Source organism: Anomaloglossus baeobatrachus, chromosome 11 (genome assembly GCF_048569485.1).
Source record: "Anomaloglossus baeobatrachus isolate aAnoBae1 chromosome 11, aAnoBae1.hap1, whole genome shotgun sequence".
NCBI lineage: Eukaryota > Metazoa > Chordata > Amphibia > Anura > Aromobatidae > Anomaloglossus > Anomaloglossus baeobatrachus.
Genome location: NC_134363.1, coordinates 55,463,726 through 55,482,993, shown reverse-complemented (window position 1 = coordinate 55,482,993; position 19,268 = coordinate 55,463,726).

The window sequence follows — 19,268 nt, the reverse complement described above, 5'->3', positions numbered from 1 at the left end:
TATCACAAGACACCACAGAGCAGTATATATATATATATATATATATATAATGTAATGCCCTGGCCTATCAGGTCGTCACAGGGTATTGTGGAATCTGCCCTTCTGTGCAATATCCCCCTCCTCCTTGGTTACGGGTGCCTCACCTTTGGTGTTGCCAAGAACAAGCTAATCAAAATCCTAGGAACACTCTGCACCACACCCACCAGACACACAAGTGGACAGCCTGAGTGGAATAGGGTTGCCCACTTGGGGGGAGTTGGTAAGGAGGATCAGGAGTGTTAGTAGACAGTTGAGTTGAGGAGTGACTCTCAAGAGGAGAGGTCAGGAGCTGTGCTTCGTGAACTACTAGGTGGCAGATGTTGGTCTGGGCCTGGTAGGAGCTGGACCCCGGTCGTAGAGGATCGTGACAAGGGGCACGGACTGTCGAGGAGGACAGCCTGCGGCCTTGTGCCATCACCAGGCAGGGGCCAGGGCCTGACGGGGTACGTGGACCCTAGGCCAGGGAGTAGCTTCAAGCGTCCTGACAATTTACCCGACGAGGACGGAGCCTTCAAGATCCGTTCTCCACCCACTCCAAAATTGGAGTACTAGTGCAACGAGGGGGATACGACTTTCCACTACACGGTCCAGAAAATCCCAAGTGTGAACCCTAAGAGCAAGCTCACCCAGTTAGCCACACTGGGGAGCAGGATCCGATTAGTTTCAGACTAAAGGGACCAACTAGAAGACAAGGTGCCACGGGAAAAGGTCACAGGCCAACAGGCAACACCAACGGGCACGGGACCCAGGCATGCTCCCTCTCAGCGGCAGCGGTGTCCAGAACTTTGGTTTACTACAGTTGTCGGTGTCAGCATTATTGGACTGAGTGAGTACGCAAGTGACTCTTACCATCCCAATGGCACACCACCGTCACCTTCACTGAGTCCCGGGGCATCCCCCTACCCGTGGAGGGGTTAAACACCTAGCTGCCCATACCATTGCCACCGGGTACTCCCAATCGCAGAGGTGGTATTCCATCTTACAATGCATCACAGGTGGCGTCACGAAATTTCCAAAATGCCTTTTTGTATGTATTAACATTGACCCAGCCTGTGACTTACTTTTTTTCTATATGTATGTAACATATATTGGTGATTATGTACAATTGTTTTATCTGCCGGCCTGTCTGCCGCTAATCCTTCTTGTGCCAGTTACCCTTTATTAAACTTATTTGCACTGTACTCCTTGTCCTCCAATTTTTAGCACTCATACTTGGTCAACATGGGAAAGACAAAGGAGCATTCCAAGGCCATCAGAGACAAGATCGTGGAGGGTCACAAGGCTGGAAAGGGGTACAAAACCCTTTCCAAGGAGTTGGGCCTACCTGTCTCCACTGTTGGGAGCATCATCCGGAAGTGGAAGGCTTATGGAACTACTGTTAGCCTTCCACGGCCTGGACAGCCTTTGAAAGTTTCCTCCCGTGCTGAGGCCAGACTTGTCCGAAGAGTCAAGGCTAACCCAAGGACAACAAGGAAGGAGCTCCGGGAAGATCTCATGGCAGTGGGGACATTGGTTTCAGTCAATACCATAAGTAACTTACTCCACCGCAATGGTCTCCATTCCAGACGAGCCCGTAAGGTACCTTTACTTTCAAAGCGTCATGTCAAGGCTCATCTACAGTTTGCTCATGATCACTTGGAGGACTCTGAGACAGACTGGTTCAAGGTTCTCTGGTCTGATGACACCAAGATCGAGATCTTTGGTGCCAACCACACACGTGACGTTTGGAGACTGGATGGCACTGCATACGACCCCAAGAATACCATCCCTACAGTCAAGCATGGTGGTGGCAGCATCATGCTGTGGGGCTGTTTCTCAGCCAAGGGGCCTGGCTATCTGGTCTGCATCCATGGGAAGATGGATAGCACGGCCTACCTGGAGATTTTGGCCAAGAACCTCCGCTCCTCCATCAAGGATCTTAAGATGGGTCGTCATTTCATCTTCCAACAAGACAATGACCCAAAGCACACAGCCAAGAAAACCAAGGCCTGGTTCAAGAGGGAAAAAATCAAGGTGTTGCAGTGGCCTAGTCAGTCTCCTGACCTTAACCCAATTGAAAACTTGTGGAAGGAGCTCAAGATTAAAGTCCACATGAAACACCCAAAGAACCTAGATAACGTGGAGAAGATCTGCATGGAGGAGTGGGCCAAGATAACTCCAGAGACCTGTGCCGGCCTGATCAGGTCTTATAAAAGACGATTATTAGCTGTAATTGCAAACAAGGGTTATTCCACAAAATATTAAACCTAGGGGTTGAATAATAATTGACCCACACTTTTATGTTGAAAATTTATTAAAATTTAACTGAGCAACATAACTTGTTGGTTTGTAAGATTTATGCATCTGTTAATAAATCCTGCTCTTGTTTGAAGTTTGCAGGCTCTAACTTATTTGCATCTTATCAAACCTGCTAAATCTGCAGGGGGTTGAATACTACTTGTAGGCACTGTATATATATATATATATATATATATATATATATATATATAATTTTAATTTATCTATGTATGGAGGATTATAACATGTGAACACTGTTCTGTCACTACATAGGGTAAGACGACTCATGAATCTGGTGTATGTGGTCATATAATATCTGCTGACACTGAGTGATAGATAAATCAAAATGACCACAAATGTCTGTTTAGTATGTGGACTATTTATTATACTGTCTTTCAGCAGTAGACAAAGTCAAATGTTAGTTCTTTCTCAGATATCACCAGTTTACACCAGGGAAAGATGAAAGTCATATATTGATCTATGCACAGGCATAACTTAAATCACCGAAGCAACAATGAATATTTTGTAACAGGGTCCTCACCTACCCTGGTGTATATTATTTGTCACCAAGGACATTAGGCAATACGACATGCTTTTAAGGCTCATATCATGTCATCTTACATTTCTGTCTGTTTAAATCATAATAAGCATTTAACACTAGAAGTGCCTGAAATTTCGAGCTCCATAGGGTTCCAATGGTAGAAATGTTAAATGACCTCTCTCTGGGACTTCTAGTGTTAATGGATGTTACTTGTTATGCAAAAATACAAAAATAACTAAATATCTTGAATAAAATCAGTATAATAAAAAACCTTTTCTATATAATTAGGAAAGATAGAAAAATATTTTAGGATCAACATAAAGAAGTGTTCTCATGTTCTTAAATTGTTTTAAATAGTTGGACAGCTCGAAAATGTTATGAACGAAAACACTATCACCACATGGGTAACAAAAAAAGGGAAGACCTACTAAATGGAGATGATGTACCCATATCCAACTGGTCCCTGCACAGACTAGAAAAACCCTAGCTGTACAACTCAAAAAACAACCTCAGATCTGACTCCCTAAAAGGCCGTCAAGGGGTTTCTCGCACCAACTGAAGGACCTGTTGGGAGGCCACAAAAAGATTGCAATGTGTCCAGGAAGATATGAAAACTCAGAAGGAGAAAACTGAAATATGATCATATAAGCTAAAGAGAACTACAACTAGGCGGAAAAGTAAAACCTTTCAGAAATCTAAAATGGGTGGGTGAAAGGAAAATGTACTGGGAAGGAAAACAAACCAACTTACTGCAGGAACTAATCTGGTGTTTACCCAATGAGGTAAACGACTTAAGGCCCAGTCACACACAACGACTTACCAGTGGTCCCGACGACGATACGACCTGATAAGGATCGTTGGTAAGTCGCTGGGAGGTCGCTAGTGAGATGTCACACAGTCAGACCTTACCAACAACACAGTAACGATCAGCGACCTGTATAACGATCTCGGCGGGCGTTGGGACCGTGTTAGGAGGTCGTTGGTAGGTGTCAAACACAGCAATGCGTACTGCCCAGCAGGACATCGCCTTTGAAGAAAATGGTCCAGACCATTCAGCAACGACTAGCGATCTCACAGCAGAGGCCTGATCGCTGGTAAGTGTCATACATAACGAGATCGCTGGCGGGGCCTTTAGCTGTAGGTCTGGAACTCCTTAACACAAGACCTCCTAGAGGTATAGTGTTACGGGGGGCTGTCTGATAATAACCTAAAGGAGTATCAGACAGTCAGGGTCCACCGTGCAAAGATTCTGCTGCAGACTATGGCAGAGTGCAATACCTCTGTTAACTCACAGAAGGATATAATAAGTAAGTAAAGCAATTCCTCCCTTACTTGGAGGGTGTCTAATGATCTCTGTTAATACTCACAGAGACAAAGGCAATGTGTGCGAAATGGCACCTACCTAGGTCCGCTCTTCTAGTGGTGCAAAAGAGACGAACAGCAGCGTAAGCCGCACAAAGCTCCTACCTGCGTTCGCTCCACTAGTGTGCGAGGACACGAACCACTAGATATGGCACCTGCCTAGGTCCGCTCTTCTAGTGGTGCGAAAGAGACGAACAGCAGCGTAAGCCGCACAAAGCTCCTACCTCTGTTCGCTTCCCTAGTGTGCGAGGATACGAACAACTGCCAGACGCAGTATAAGGAATGTTACCCTAGCGGCAACGTCCACCTACGAGTCGAACCACAAGGCCCAGCCAGACCATGTGCCTCAGGCACCTGCCTATGTCCGCTCCCCTAAGAGGTAAGGATACGGACAGCAGCCGAAGCTGTAAGGTATAAGAACGCTACCCTGCCGGTAGCGCTCACCTAGCATAGACAGAGGAATGCCTAGAGGAACGCGCACAGAGCGTCTACTCTTATGCATGAACCAAGAGGACTGAGCGCCATGCGGCGTGTGTCAGGGTCTTATATAGACTCTGTGCCTCATCCAAGATGGAGGACACCAGAGCCAATCCGCTGCCAGAACGACAGGAGTGACGTCATGCTGGCCTATCACCGAGCAAGGCATCACAACCACATGACCAGCGACCAATCGGCATAGAAGGTGTCAGAGACATGTGACCTCGTGTCAGCGATGATGTCACCCGCACATGTGCAATGGCTCCAAGATAGGACTTAGTCTCCAGCGCTCGCACATGTGCAGTAGCAAGAAATCTGGACTTAGTCTCCAGTGCTCGCAGCAACCGTAACAGTACCTCCCCCTCAAGGGCCCCCCTCCCGGCGACGCAGGTAATCGGCAACTAAGTCGGGAGCATGGACAGCCTCCTCAGGCTCCCAAGAGCGATGTTCCAGGCCGTAACCCTCCCAATCTATCAAGAAGAACCTGCACCCTCTAACCATCTTAGAACCAACTATGGCTCGTACCTCATAGCTAGAGCGAGAGGAATCAGAGGCAGGAAAGTGCACTTCACGAGCGTGAGGTAAAATAGCCGGCTTTAGCAGTGAGACATGGAATTTGTCATGAATCCTAAGATGGACGGGTAACTTCAATTGGTAGACTACAGGATTTACCTGTCGAAGAACCTCATAAGGACCCAGGAAGCGAGGAGCAAATTTGACAGAGCTCACTCTAAGTTTCACGTGTTTTGCAGAGAGCCACACAAAGTCCCCTGGAGAAAAGACAGGAGCCGGGCGACGAAACCGATCGGACACCGTCTTCATACGGTCCTTAGCTGCTTGGATTGACTCTTGAGTCCGATCCCAAACCTCTCTGGCATTAGTTGCCCAGTCGGCCACAAGAGGAGGAGGTGCAGCAGCGGGAAACGGTACCGGTACCCTAGGGTGTTGCCCATTATTGAGTACGAACGGTGTCTGCCCAGTGGCCTCAGCCAGCGAATTGTTAAGGGCAAATTCTGCCCAGGGTAGGAGGGAGGACCAGTTATCGTGGTTCTCAGCAACAAAGTGTCGGAGGTATATAATCATAGATTGATTGGTACGCTCAACCAAACCATTGGTCTCCGGATGGTATGCCGAAGAGAGATTCAACTCAATTTGCAGAAGGCTACAAAGATCTCGCCAGAAACGGGAAGTAAATTGCGGGCCTCTATCACAAATGATACGATCTGGCATCCCGTGAAGCCTAAAGACATGCTTGAGGAATAGTTTGGCTAGTACCCTGGAAGATGGGATTCTCGATAATGGTACGAGATCAACCATCCGGGAGAAATGGTCCGTAATGACCCACACAAATCTATGTCCCTGTGAACATGGAAGATCACCCACAAAGTCCATGCCTACCACCTCCCATGGTCTATCTGGCACTGGTAAAGGATGCAAGAGCTCAGCCGGTCTCTGCCGTAATGGACGGTTGCGAGCACACGAGTAGCAGGAACCGACATATCTCTTGACGTGGCTGGCTAAGTGTGGCCACCAATACCACCTCTCCAGTAACTCTCGTGTCCGCCTAATACCAAAATGCCCACCTACCTTTGAGGTGTGGGCCCATGACAGTATATCATTCTGTCGATCAGGCGGAACAAAGGTCTTGCCCGGTGGGATTTGGTCTAACGTCACAGGGGAGAGCGTATGAAAAACCCTGGAGGGAAGGATAAGACGAGGTTCGTCAATCTCTTCCTGGGTAGAAAGCATAGAGCGAGACAGGGCGTCTGCCTTGTTATTCTTACTCCCAGACAGATAGTTGATGGAGAAGTGAAAGCGGGAGAAAAACAATGACCAGCGGGCTTGGCGAGGATTCAGACGCTGAGCGGTCTGTAAGTACGTCAGATTCTTATGGTCTGTATAGACCTGGAAAGGATGTTTCGCTCCTTCCAGCAAGTGACGCCACTCCTCCAAGGCTAATCTCAAGGCGAGCAGTTCCCTATCCCCAATGGTATAGTTTCTCTCTGCCGGTGAAAAGGTTTTCGCAAAGAAGAAACACGGCCTTTTTCTACCTGCACCGTTCTTTTGATACAAGACCGCACCAGCACCCACTGAAGAGGCATCAACCTCTAAGAGGAAGGGCTTACTCTCATCGGGTCTTTGAAGAACGGGAGCAGTTGAAAAGTGTCTTTTTACTGCCTCAAAAGCCTGAGATGTCTCAGTAGACCAGGCTTTGGGATTAGCACCTTTCTTAGTCAAGGCCACCAAAGGGGCCACCAAAGTAGAAAAATGGGGTATGAACTGCCTGTAATAATTAATGAATCCTAAGAAGCGTTGCACCGCCTTCAAGGAATGAGGTTCGGACCATTGCAGGACAGCAGAGAGCTTCGCAGGATCCATAGCCAGGCCCTCTTGTGAGATAATGTAACCCAAAAAAGGCAATGAGGACTGCTCGAATACACATTTCTCGAGTTTAGCAAACAATGAGTGCTCCCTTAAACGGGAAAGGACACGAACGACATCCTGACGATGAGTCTCCAAATCAGGAGAAAAAATCAGGATGTCGTCCAGATACACCACTACTGAGGATAACAGTAAATCCCTGAACACATCGTTTACGAAGTCCTGAAATACTGCGGGTGCATTACATAACCCAAAAGGCATGACGAGGTATTCATAGTGACCGTCTCGGGTGTTAAAAGCGGTCTTCCATTCGTCACCCTTTCGAATTCGTACCAAGTTATACGCACCCCGCAGATCCAACTTTGTAAAAACTTGAGCTCCTCTCAGTCTGTCAAAGAGCTCCGAAATTAAAGGTAATGGGTATTTGTTCTTTATTGTGATTGCGTTGAGACCCCTGTAATCTATGCAGGGACGCAAATCACCCTCTTTCTTCCGAACAAAGAAAAACCCAGCTCCCGCGGGAGAGACAGACTTACGAATGAACCCCTTCTCTAAACTCTCTCTTATATAGGTCGACATGGCCTCCGACTCAGGTATCGACAGGGGGTAAACCCTGCCTTTAGGTGGAACCAAACCTGGGATAAGGTCTATGGCACAGTCATACGGCCTGTGGGGTGGAAGAACCTCAGCACCCTGTTTGGAGAACACGTCAGCGAAATCCAGATAGGGTGTAGGTATGGGAGAGAGATCAGTAGATGCAACCGCAATGACCTTAGGTGGTAAGGGAAGACATCGGGACTGACATTTCGAACCCCAACTAATAATGCTGTCAGACTCCCAGTCAATGTGAGGAGCATGAGTCCGAAGCCATGGGAGACCCAGAAGGACGTCGTCTATACCCTCAGGCAAAACAAGAAAAGAAATCTCCTCTATGTGACCCTGAGACAGGGAAAGGCGCAAGGGAACTGTCCTCAATGTAATAGAGTCAGACAACATAGTTCCATTAACAACACGGACAGGATTAGGCGCCTCTAACATGATAGAGGGAATATTGTGTCCCTTTACAAATCCTGAGGACACAAAAGTCCCGTCGGCTCCGGAATCCACAAAAGCCATAATAGGCCATGTATTCTCAGATAACGAGAGCTGACCTGGGATACTACACTTAGAGGGTGCAGAAGACGTCTCTAGTAACCCCCCTCTAATGGTTACTAGGCCAGGGAGTTTCCCTGACGACTAGGACACTTGTTGGCATAGTGCCCAGCCTGACGACATACGTAACATATAGGAGGACCAGACTTGCGTAGTCTGGAAGACGTATGACCTAACTCCATAGGAGTGGGAGATGTTTCAGATGCTGAGGAAGATGGTAGTGGACCCTCAACAACTGGAATAGCCCGATGCTTAGGGCGTGAGGAAGAGACCTCGAGTCTACGTTCCTTATGGCGTACATCGATCCTCGTTGCTACTGTGATCAAGTCCTCCAGAGAAGCAGGGACCTCACGAGTAGCAAGAGCATCCTTAACATAGCCTGCCAACCCTCTCCAGAAGATAGGAATCAACACCTTCTCTGGCCAATCTAGTTCTGCCACCAGAGTTCTAAAAGCAATGGCATAAGATCTAGTGGATAACGAACCCTGAGATAGATCTAACAGTCTCAGGGCCGCATCATGGGTAACCTGCGGACCCATGAATACCGCCTTAAGAGCATCAAGAAAGTCTTGATGTCTCAGAGTAACCACATCAGAGCGCTCCCATAGGGGAGTCGCCCATTCTAAGGCTTTGTCCTGAAGTAAGGAGATGATAAAGCCTACTCTGGACCTCTCCGTAGAGAAGAGAGAAGAGTTGACCTCTAGGTGTATCTGACACTGACTAATGAAACCACGACATGATCTGGCATCGCCAGAATATCTGTTTGGCAGAGCAAGTCGAGGATCATGTGCAGCTGTCACCATGGTCTGAGGTTTATCCTCTATACTCTTGAGCCGTGACTCAAGTACTTGTATGTAACGGTGTAACTGCTGATATTCTGCCATAACTGCCAGACCCTTGGCTCAGTCCTAATGTTACGGGGGGCTGTCTGATAATAACCTAAAGGAGTATCAGACAGTCAGGGTCCACCGTGCAAAGATTCTGCTGCAGACTATGGCAGAGTGCAATACCTCTGTTAACTCACAGAAGGATATAATAAGTAAGTAAAGCAATTCCTCCCTTACTTGGAGGGTGTGGAATGATCTCTGTTAATACTCACAGAGACAAAGGCAATGTGTGCGAAATGGCACCTACCTAGGTCCGCTCCTCTAGTGGTGCAAAAGAGACGAACAGCAGCGTAAGCCGCACAAAGCTCCTACCTGCGTTCGCTCCACTAGTGTGCGAGGACACGAACCACTAGATATGGCACCTGCCTAGGTCCGCTCTTCTAGTGGTGCGAAAGAGACGAACAGCAGCGTAAGCCGCACAAAGCTCCTACCTCTGTTCGCTCCCCTAGTGTGCGAGGATACGAACAACTGCCAGACGCAGTATAAGGAATGTTACCCTAGCGGCAACGTCCACCTACGAGTCGAACCACAAGGCCCAGCCAGACCATGTGCCTCAGGCACCTGCCTATGTCCGCTCCTCTAAGAGGTAAGGATACGGACAGCAGCCGAAGCTGTAAGGTATAAGAACGCTACCCTGCCGGTAGCGCTCACCTAGCATAGACAGAGGAATGCCTAGAGGAACGCTCACAGAGCGTCTACTCTTATGCATGAACCAAGAGGACTGAGCGCCATGCGGCGTGTGTCAGGGTCTTATATAGACTCTGTGCCTCATCCAAGATGGAGGACACCAGAGCCAATCCGCTGCCAGAACGACAGGAGTGACGTCATGCTGGCCTATCACCGAGCAAGGCATCACAACCACATGACCAGCGACCAATCGGCATAGAAGGTGTCAGAGACATGTGACCTCGTGTCAGCGATGATGTCACCCGCACATGTGCAATGGCTCCAAGATAGGACTTAGTCTCCAGCGCTCGCACATGTGCAGTAGCAAGAAATCTGGACTTAGTCTCCAGTGCTCGCAGCAACCGTAACATATAGCCAGCAAGGAAGTACAGTGAAAGGTGTACATATAAACCCAACCCAGAATGTGATTGGGCAGACCAAAATGGAAAAATGAGAAACATCTGGAGAAGAGTGAACCAAGAAGGGAAAACAAAGCAATTGGAACTATCAGCATTTTGACAGAGAAGAAAAGGCAGTGACCCAGCAGATAGAAGAACAAACTATCCAGCAACAGGTCCATGAAAGAAAATCAGAACGTTTGGAATTGACTTGTTCTTTTCTATCTGCTGTCATTCTTCTGCAATGAGAACTTTTATCTTTTATAGTCTTCAGCTTGTTTCCCTGGAGCATGGCCACCAGACTGAGAGTGTTAAGAGTTACAGTTAGGTCCAGAAATATTTGGACAGTGACACAAGTTTTGTTATTTTAGCTGTTTACAAAAACATGTTCAGAAATACAATTATATATATAATATGGGCTGAAAGTGCACACTCCCAGCTGCAATATGAGAGTTTTCACATCCAAATCGGAGAAAGGGTTTAGGAATCATAGCTCTGTAATGCATAGCCTCCTCTTTTTCAAGGGACCAAAAGTAATTGGACAAGGGACTCTAAGGGCTGCAATTAACTCTGAAGGCGTCTCCCTCGTTAACCTGTAATCAATGAAGTAGTTAAAAGGTCTGGGGTTGATTACAGGTGTGTGGTTTTGCATTTGGAAGCTGTTGCTGTGACCAGACAACATGCGGTCTAAGGAACTCTCAATTGAGGTGAAGCAGAACATCCTGAGGCTGAAAAAAAAGAAAAAATCCATCAGAGAGATAGCAGACATGCTTGGAGTAGCAAAATCAACAGTCGGGTACATTCTGAGAAAAAAGGAATTGACTGGTGAGCTTGGGAACTCAAAAAGGCCTGGGCGTCCACGGATGACAACAGTGGTGGATGATCGCCGCATACTTTCTTTGGTGAAGAAGAACCCGTTCATAACATCAACTGAAGTCCAGAACACTCTCAGTGAAGTAGGTGTATCTGTCTCTAAGTCAACTGTAAAGAGAAGACTCCATGAAAGTAAATACAAAGGGTTCACATCTAGATGCAAACCATTCATCAATTCCAAAAATAAACAAGCCAGAGTTAAATTTGCTGAAAAACACCTCATGAAGCCAGCTCAGTTCTGGAAAAGTATTCTATGGACAGATGAGACAAAGATCAACCTGTACCAGAATGATGGGAAGAAAAAAGTTTGGAGAAGAAAGGGAACGGCACATGATCCAAGGCACACCACATCCTCTGTAAAACATGGTGGAGGCAACGTGATGGCATGGGCATGCATGGCTTTCAATGGCACTGGGTCACTTGTGTTTATTGATGACATAACAGCAGACAAGAGTAGCCGGATGAATTCTGAAGTGTACCGGGATATACTTTCAGCCCAGATTCAGCCAAATGCCGCAAAGTTGATCGGACGGCGCTTCATAGTACAGATGGACAATGACCCCAAGCATACAGCCAAAGCTACCCAGGAGTTCATGAGTGCAAAAAAGTGGAACATTCTGCAGTGGCCAAGTCAATCACCAGATCTTAACCCAATTGAGCATGCATTTCACTTGCTCAAATCCAGACTTAAGACGGAAAGACCCACAAACAAGCAAGACCTGAAGGCTGCGGCTGTAAAGGCCTGGCAAAGCATTAAGAAGGAGGAAACCCAGCGTTTGGTGATGTCCATGGGCTCCAGACTTAAGGCAGTGATTGCCTCCAAAGGATTCGCAACAAAATATTGAAAATACAAATATTTTGTTTGGGTTTGGTTTATTTGTCCAATTACTTTTGACCTCCTAAAATGTGGAGTGTTTGTAAAGAAATGTGTACAATTCCTACAATTTCTATCAGATATTTTTGTTCAAACCTTCAAATTAAACGTTACAATCTGCACTTGAATTCTGTTGTAGAGGTTTCATTTCAAATCCAATGTAGTGGCATGCAGAGCCCAACTCGCGAAAATTGTGTCACTGTCCAAATATTTCTGGACCTAACTGTACATTCCAGGAGAGGAGTTAACGTTTAACATCCCAGTCACTTCTCTCCAGTGCATTGATTTATATATAACAGTTATCTGCTCACCTCCTTCTCATCTTCTGAAGAGATGTAGTTATAAATCACCAGTATTTCTCCTAAACACAGCGCTGTACTCTCCCTGTCTGGAGCCATGTGCGTCTTCAAATGCCCTGTTATCTCCATGTGTCCATACAGTGATAGACTCAGAAAAAAAACACTGATAGCTTAATATGTAATAGCAGAACGTGTGCTGAGCTTTATAGTTCTACTAATACTACAGTTGTGCAGCTTACCAGATTCAGGGAGTAGAGCCCACCCTGCCAGATACCAGGAAGTAAGGAGTCTGCATAGCTCAGAGATGCACAAGAAACAACTTAAGAATACCCCTTGAACTCCTTTTCCATCAGTTCATGATGTAATCCAATGTGCAGATAAAAAAAATCAGCTAAAAAAAGGCGTCTTATTTTATTTTTATTTTTTATAAGCGCATTGTAAAATTGTATTCTGTGACACTCAGGGTCTTATGGTAGAAGGTCTAGGTAGCAAAAGGGAGGCACTGAGCCTCCAACATAGTAAGTGTAGCAAGAAGAACTCAATGTGTGGCTGTGAGCACTTGTCTACCTGGGGAGTCTGTGCAGACAATAGAATATGGGCCCCAGAAAAGCAAACATGGACTCTATGAACACTCTCCAGGGAGGCAACAGAGCCAATAGAGACTTTGGAAGCTAGAGTAGAAAACCGGTGGGACGGTAGCATCAGGCTATTGGTCCTATTGCAGCATCCCTAAAACCAACAAAGTTTGTGGACTCCTTGCCATGCTCACCGTTCAGTTTGACATTGCTAGTGCTCAGTGTGTAATCTATAGTTTATATGTAGAAAGTATCCACCGCAAGGAGATTTGTCACATACTGTCACGGGTGTGTCACAGTACTGTAGTGTCTGGTAAAAGAAGGTCACAGCGTTTGGCTGTGCAAAATGTTCCCTGACTTTCTATTGTTCTTGCTGTCAGTATTCTGTGTACTAGGTAGCTCCTCTGCTGGGTTTTCATCCTTTTCCCTTTAGGATCCTGCAGAGCTCCAATTCCTTTCAGCTGCTAATCATCTGTATTTCCCCTTGGGTTTAAATACTCTCATTTTCCCTAGACTTGTGCTGCTGATATTCAGTTCATTCAAGCTCTGGATGCAAGCATGCGGCTTGCACTCATCTGTGGTATTGTTGCTGTGATTTTGCTGAACTTCTACCTGAGTCACCTGTGGATAAGTAGTTCATGCACTTTTACCCTGCATGTCCTCCTTGTTGTCTTCTTTAGTGTTTAGTGGGGCTGATGAAAAGCTCATCCCAATCGTTCCCTATTTAGGGTCCAGCACTAGGGATACCTAGGGTCAGGTATCCAGCTCAGCGCATAGGTGGGGAACTTATTTATTTTGGTAAGGGACCCCAGGAATAAGAGTAGGTTTAGTCAAGAGTCAGCATCTCCTCTTTCACTAAGCACAGGGTTTCCCTTCCCTTTCTCCTTGTGAAAAGTGACATGTCAGTGAAAGGAGGCTTATAAGCCATGCAGTAACATTTCTTTCTGTGGAGAGTGACATGCCAGTATAAGGAGGCTTACAAGCCATGCAGTAAAATGTCTCTTTGTGGAAAGTGACATGCTAGAGTAAGGAGGCTTATAAGCCATGGAGTAACATTTCTCTTTATGGAAAGTTACATGCTAGTGTAAGGAGGCTAATAAGCAATGCAATGCTTTACTGGGAATTTAAATATGGAATCTTAAAGGTCAATATCAACTCTTTAACAAGCCCTGCCTAAGTCATATGGCAAGTCTCGTTAAAGAGTTGATATTAAATTTTATGATTGCTACTTTCAATAGGTGGCACTAGAATTCAAGTCCACATCCTCTCTGAAGACACAATTTGCATCTTTTTTTAATAAAATTCTGTTCAAATAAATTTGCTCTTCTGATCTCCTAGTAACCTATAGAGACACTTTAGTGATGATAGACTTATGTCAGGGCGCAGCACTTGAAGGTCTCAATGAGCAGCAAAATACATGTGCGCCAATATATGATTAATTAACATAATTCATGTGGACGCAAACTATGGCCTGGATGCCTGCAAGAGCCTCACATTTTATATACAGTAGATCACAAAAGTGAGTACACCCCTCATATTTTTATAAATATTTTGTCTTTCCATGGCACAACACTGAAGATCTGACCCTGTGATGTACAGTGTCAGTGCGCAGCTTGTATAACAGTGTAAATATGGTGCCCGCTAAATAACTCAACACACAGTCATTAATGTCTAAACTGCTGGCAGCTAAAATAAGTATACCCCGAAGTGAAAATGGCTAAATTGTGCCCAAACGGTCAATATTTTGTGTGGCCACTGTTATTTTCAGCACGGCTTTAACTCTCTTGGGCATGGAAGTCACTAGGGTTTCACAGGATCTGCTGGAATTGTCTTCCATCCTCCATGATGACATCACGGAGCTGATGGATGTTAGAGAACTTGCGCTCCTACACCTTCCATTTGAGGAGGACCTACAGGTGCTTCATAGGGTTTTGTTGGGAGATATGCTTGGCCAATCAAGCATATTTACCCTCAATTTCTTTAGCAATGCAGTGGTCGTCTTGGAGGTGTGTGGGGTTATATCAAGGTCATCATGCTCTGCTTCAGTATGTCACAGTACATGCCATTTATGGTTCCCTCAATGAACTATAGCTCCCCACAGTCGGCAACACTCATGCAGCCCCAAATCATGACCCTCCCACCACCATGCTTGACTGTAGGCAGGACACACTTGTCTTTGTACACCTCACCTTGTTGCCGCCACTATCTGAACCAGATAAGTTATCTTGGTCTTATTAGACCACAGGACATAGTTCCAGTAATCTATGTCCTTACCCTGATTGTTTTCAGCAAACTGTTTGCGGCTTTTTTGTGCATCATCTTTAGAAGAGGCTTCCTTCTGGGATGACAGCCATGTAGACCAATTTGTTGCAGTGTGAGGCGTATGGTCAGAGCACTGGCAGGCTGATTCCCCACCCCTGTGTCCTCTGCAGTGTGCAGTGTATGGTCAGTGAACTAACAGGCAGACCCCCCATCCCTCTAACTTCTGCACTGTGTGGTGTATGGTATCAGCACTGGCAGGTGGACCCCCCCCCCCCACCTCTGTAACCACTGCAGCAATGCTGGCAGCTCTCATACTTCTATTTTGAAAAGACAACCTCTGTATATCAAGCTGAGCACTTGCACTCCACTTCTTTGGTCAACCATTGATAGACCCGTTCTGCCTTGTTATACCGCTGTATGGTCTTGGTCATCATGCTGCAGCTCAGTGTCAGGGTGGTGGCAATCTTCTTATAGCCTAGGCCATTTTATGTGGAGCAACATTTTTTTTTCTAATCCTCAGAGAATTCTTTGCCCCGAGGAGCCATGTTGAACTTCCAGTGACTAATATGAGAGATATAATAAAATGTTTAAAAAAATATTGAAGGGTGTACTAAATTATAACACATACTGTATATACTTGCAGAACAGAAACCATGAAAATCATTTAAGGTCCTTTGATTTCTATTTATGATTTTGGTTCTTCAGAACAAATATCTCTGCCATTGCGCTTGGTTTCTACTAGTTGATAGGGTAGCGCTGTGGCTCAGTGGTTAGCACTGCAGTCTTAAGCTAGGGTCACACTAAACGACAGCGACAACGACGTCGCTGTTAAGTCACCATTTTCTGTGACGTAGCAGCGACCTTGTAAGTCGCTGTTATGATCGCTGCTTAGCTGTCAAACACAGCAGCCGAAGTAGCGATCATAACGACACGCGTCGCTGTGCTGCAACATGTGCAGAGAGCAGGGAGCCGCGCACACTGCTTAGCGCTGGCTCCTTGCTCTCCTAGCTACAGTACACATCGGGTTAATTACACGATGTGTACTGCAGCTACATGTGCAGAGAGCAGGGAGCCGGCACTGGCAGCAAGAGCGGCAGAGGCTGGTAACGAAGGTAAATATCGGGTAACCGCCTTGGTTGCCCAATGTTTACCTTGGTTACAGCTTACCGCAGCTGCCAGACGCCGGCTCCTGCTTCCTGCTCGCTTCATTTCGTCGCTCTCTCGCTGTCACACACAGCGATGTGTGCTTCACAGCGGGAGAGCGACGACCAAAAAATGAAGCTGGACATTCAGCAATGAGCGGCGACCTCACAGCAGGGGCCAGCTCGTTGCTGGATGTCACACACAGCGACAGCGACGGGACGTCGCTGCAACGTCACAGAAAATGGTGACGTAGCAGCGACGTCGTTGTCGCTGTGTGTGACACCACCTTTACAGTGCTGGGGTCCTGGATTCAAATCCCATCAAGGACACCATCTGCAAGAAGTTTGTATATTATCACCATGTTTATGTGGATTTCCTCCCCCTCTCCAAAGACAGATTGATAGGGAATGCAGATTGTGAACCCCAATAGCGACAGTGCTGCTAATGTATGGAATTAATGGCACTATATAAGTAAATAAATATATTAATAAATATATAGTACACTAGCTGTAGTACCCGGGCGTTGCCTGGGATAGTAACTGTCACTCTTTCTCTCTTCCAGTCTCTGTCTGTGTTGCTGTCTGTGTTGCTGTCTGTCTCTTTCCTTGTCTGTCTGTTTCTATCTCTCTGTCTGTATTTGCATCAGTCTATCTGTCTCAATCTCTGTATCTGTCTTTCACTCTCTATCTCTGTGTCTGTCTCTATGTGTGTGTCTTTCTGTCTCTCTCTCTCCCCGTCTGTCTCTTTGCCCAGCTGTCTCTTTGCCTGGCTGTCTCTTTCCTCATCTGTTTCTTTGCCCGGCTGTCTCTTTGTCCGTCTGTCTCTTTGCCCGGCTGTCTTTTTGCCCGGCTGTCTTTTTGCCCGGCTGTCTCTTTCCCGGTCTGTCTCTTTCCCCGTCTGTCTTTTTCCCCGTCTGTCTCTTTCCCCGTCTGTCTCTTTCCCCGTCTGTCTCGTTCCCCATCTGTCTCGTTCCCCGTCTGTCTCGTTCCCCGTCTGTCTCGTTCCCCGTCTGTCTCTTTCCCCGTCTGTCTCTTTCCCCGTCTGTCTCTTGCCCCGTCTGTCTCTTGCCCCGTCTGTCTCTTTCCCGGTCTGTCTCTTTGCCCGTCTGTTTCTTTCCCCGTCTGTCTCTTTGCCCGTCTGTCTCTTTCCAGGGTTGTCTCTGTCTGTCTGTCTCTTTCTGTCTCTCTCTATCCGTCTCACCACCGACATCTTATTACCTCACACATAAGCTTCTTATACTAACAGTTTATTTTGTTCCTATAGCAACCACTGACAGTTGCTATTTATAGCCTGTAGCTCCCAGCTCCATTCAGTTTAATGGGTGCAGAATTTTTGTAGAGTAACTGGAAAGCATGGGGTTACATTTTCCCATCCAAACATAGTCTATGATGTTCCCTGGGTCACATGGAGTATCTGTGCAAAATTTCGTGATTGTAAATGTGACGGTGCGGATTCCTTTAGCGGACATATACACATACACACACACACACACACACACACACACACACACACACATACACACACACACACACACACACACACACACACACACATACACACACACACACACACACACATACACACACACACACACACACACATACACACACACACACACACACACACACACACACACACACACACACATACACACATACACTCAGCTTTATATATTAGATGGAAGTCAGAAAATATTCTTTAATACAATGTGCTGGAAACTCTATATCAACCAAATGATATGGTAAAATGTTTTTGATACCGTGCTCAAGTTGCCTCATCAAAACCTGTGATGATAGAGGGATAGTCCAGATATCTGAAGCATCAAGATGACGATTGACTTTGTTATTTGAAACACAAAGTTGCCAAGGATTTGTCTTTCACATGTTAATTCCGTTCATGAGATCATCACGGTCCCATTAGTAGAAAACCAAAACATTACCATGTTTGTTGTCCTCTAAGGGTACGGACAATTAGCAATGTCCACCTGTGGCTATTAACGATCAACAACCGGTGGCAGGGCTTTGCCTATAACCTTCAAAATGCATCCAATAACAATCAATTTGGAAACTGGATTTAGTGCTTTTTGAATGGAGGAGGTTGGCGCTATACGTGCCTCTACCCTATACAATAGATAGTTAATATGGTGCAGCAGCAACACCAATTAAAGGGAACCTGTCACCAGATTTGGTGACGATAAGCTGCGGCTACCACCTTACAGTATACAGCATTCCAGAATACTATATATAAGATCCCAGGCTGCAATGTAGAATGTAAAAAACACTTTTATAATACTCACCTAAGGGGCAGTCCGTTCCGATGGGTGTCGCTGCTCTCCAGTTTGGCGCATCCTCTCTCTGGTCCAGCGCCTCTTTTCTGCTGCGATCTTCAGCCTCCTTTTATCCAGCAAAGATGGGCTGCAGTGTGTACATCGCCCAGGCCAAAAACTAATACTCTACCAGGATACAGCTAAACTCCCACTAAGTGGAGGCATCACAGGTGCAGGAGAAGCAGATCACACACACACTTCCAAAAAATGGAGGGGGCGATTGCTGGATGATAAAACTGCACACTGATGGCATGTTATTTATATTTAGTGTATGGACCTATAAGCATGAGGTTCCCGTGACGAGGGTTGTAGGCTTCCGTTTTATGGCCATAATACCAAAACCTTATATCTTTTTTCTACAGGATACAGCCAGGAACTTTTCTGTTAGGCCTTGCATTTTAGAGTTTCTGTCCCTGCATGGTACACAGGTGGGGGTACAGCCTGGCAGCCCACCTGATCTAATAGTATGGGCATCACCTAATAGGCTGCGGGTTTGTGACTGTGCGTCTGCATGTGTGAACAGCGCTCTATGCAAGACATCAGTGTGCAGTTTTATCATCTAGGAATTTCCCCCCTCCATTCCATGGAGGTGTGTGTGTGATTTGCTCCTCCTGCACCTGTGATGCCTCCACTTAGTGGAGGTTTAGCTGTATCCTGGTAGACAGGGGCGTAACGACCGCGGTCGCAGCGGTCGCCACTGCGACCGGGCCCGCAGGGTTTTAGGGGCCCGGCAGC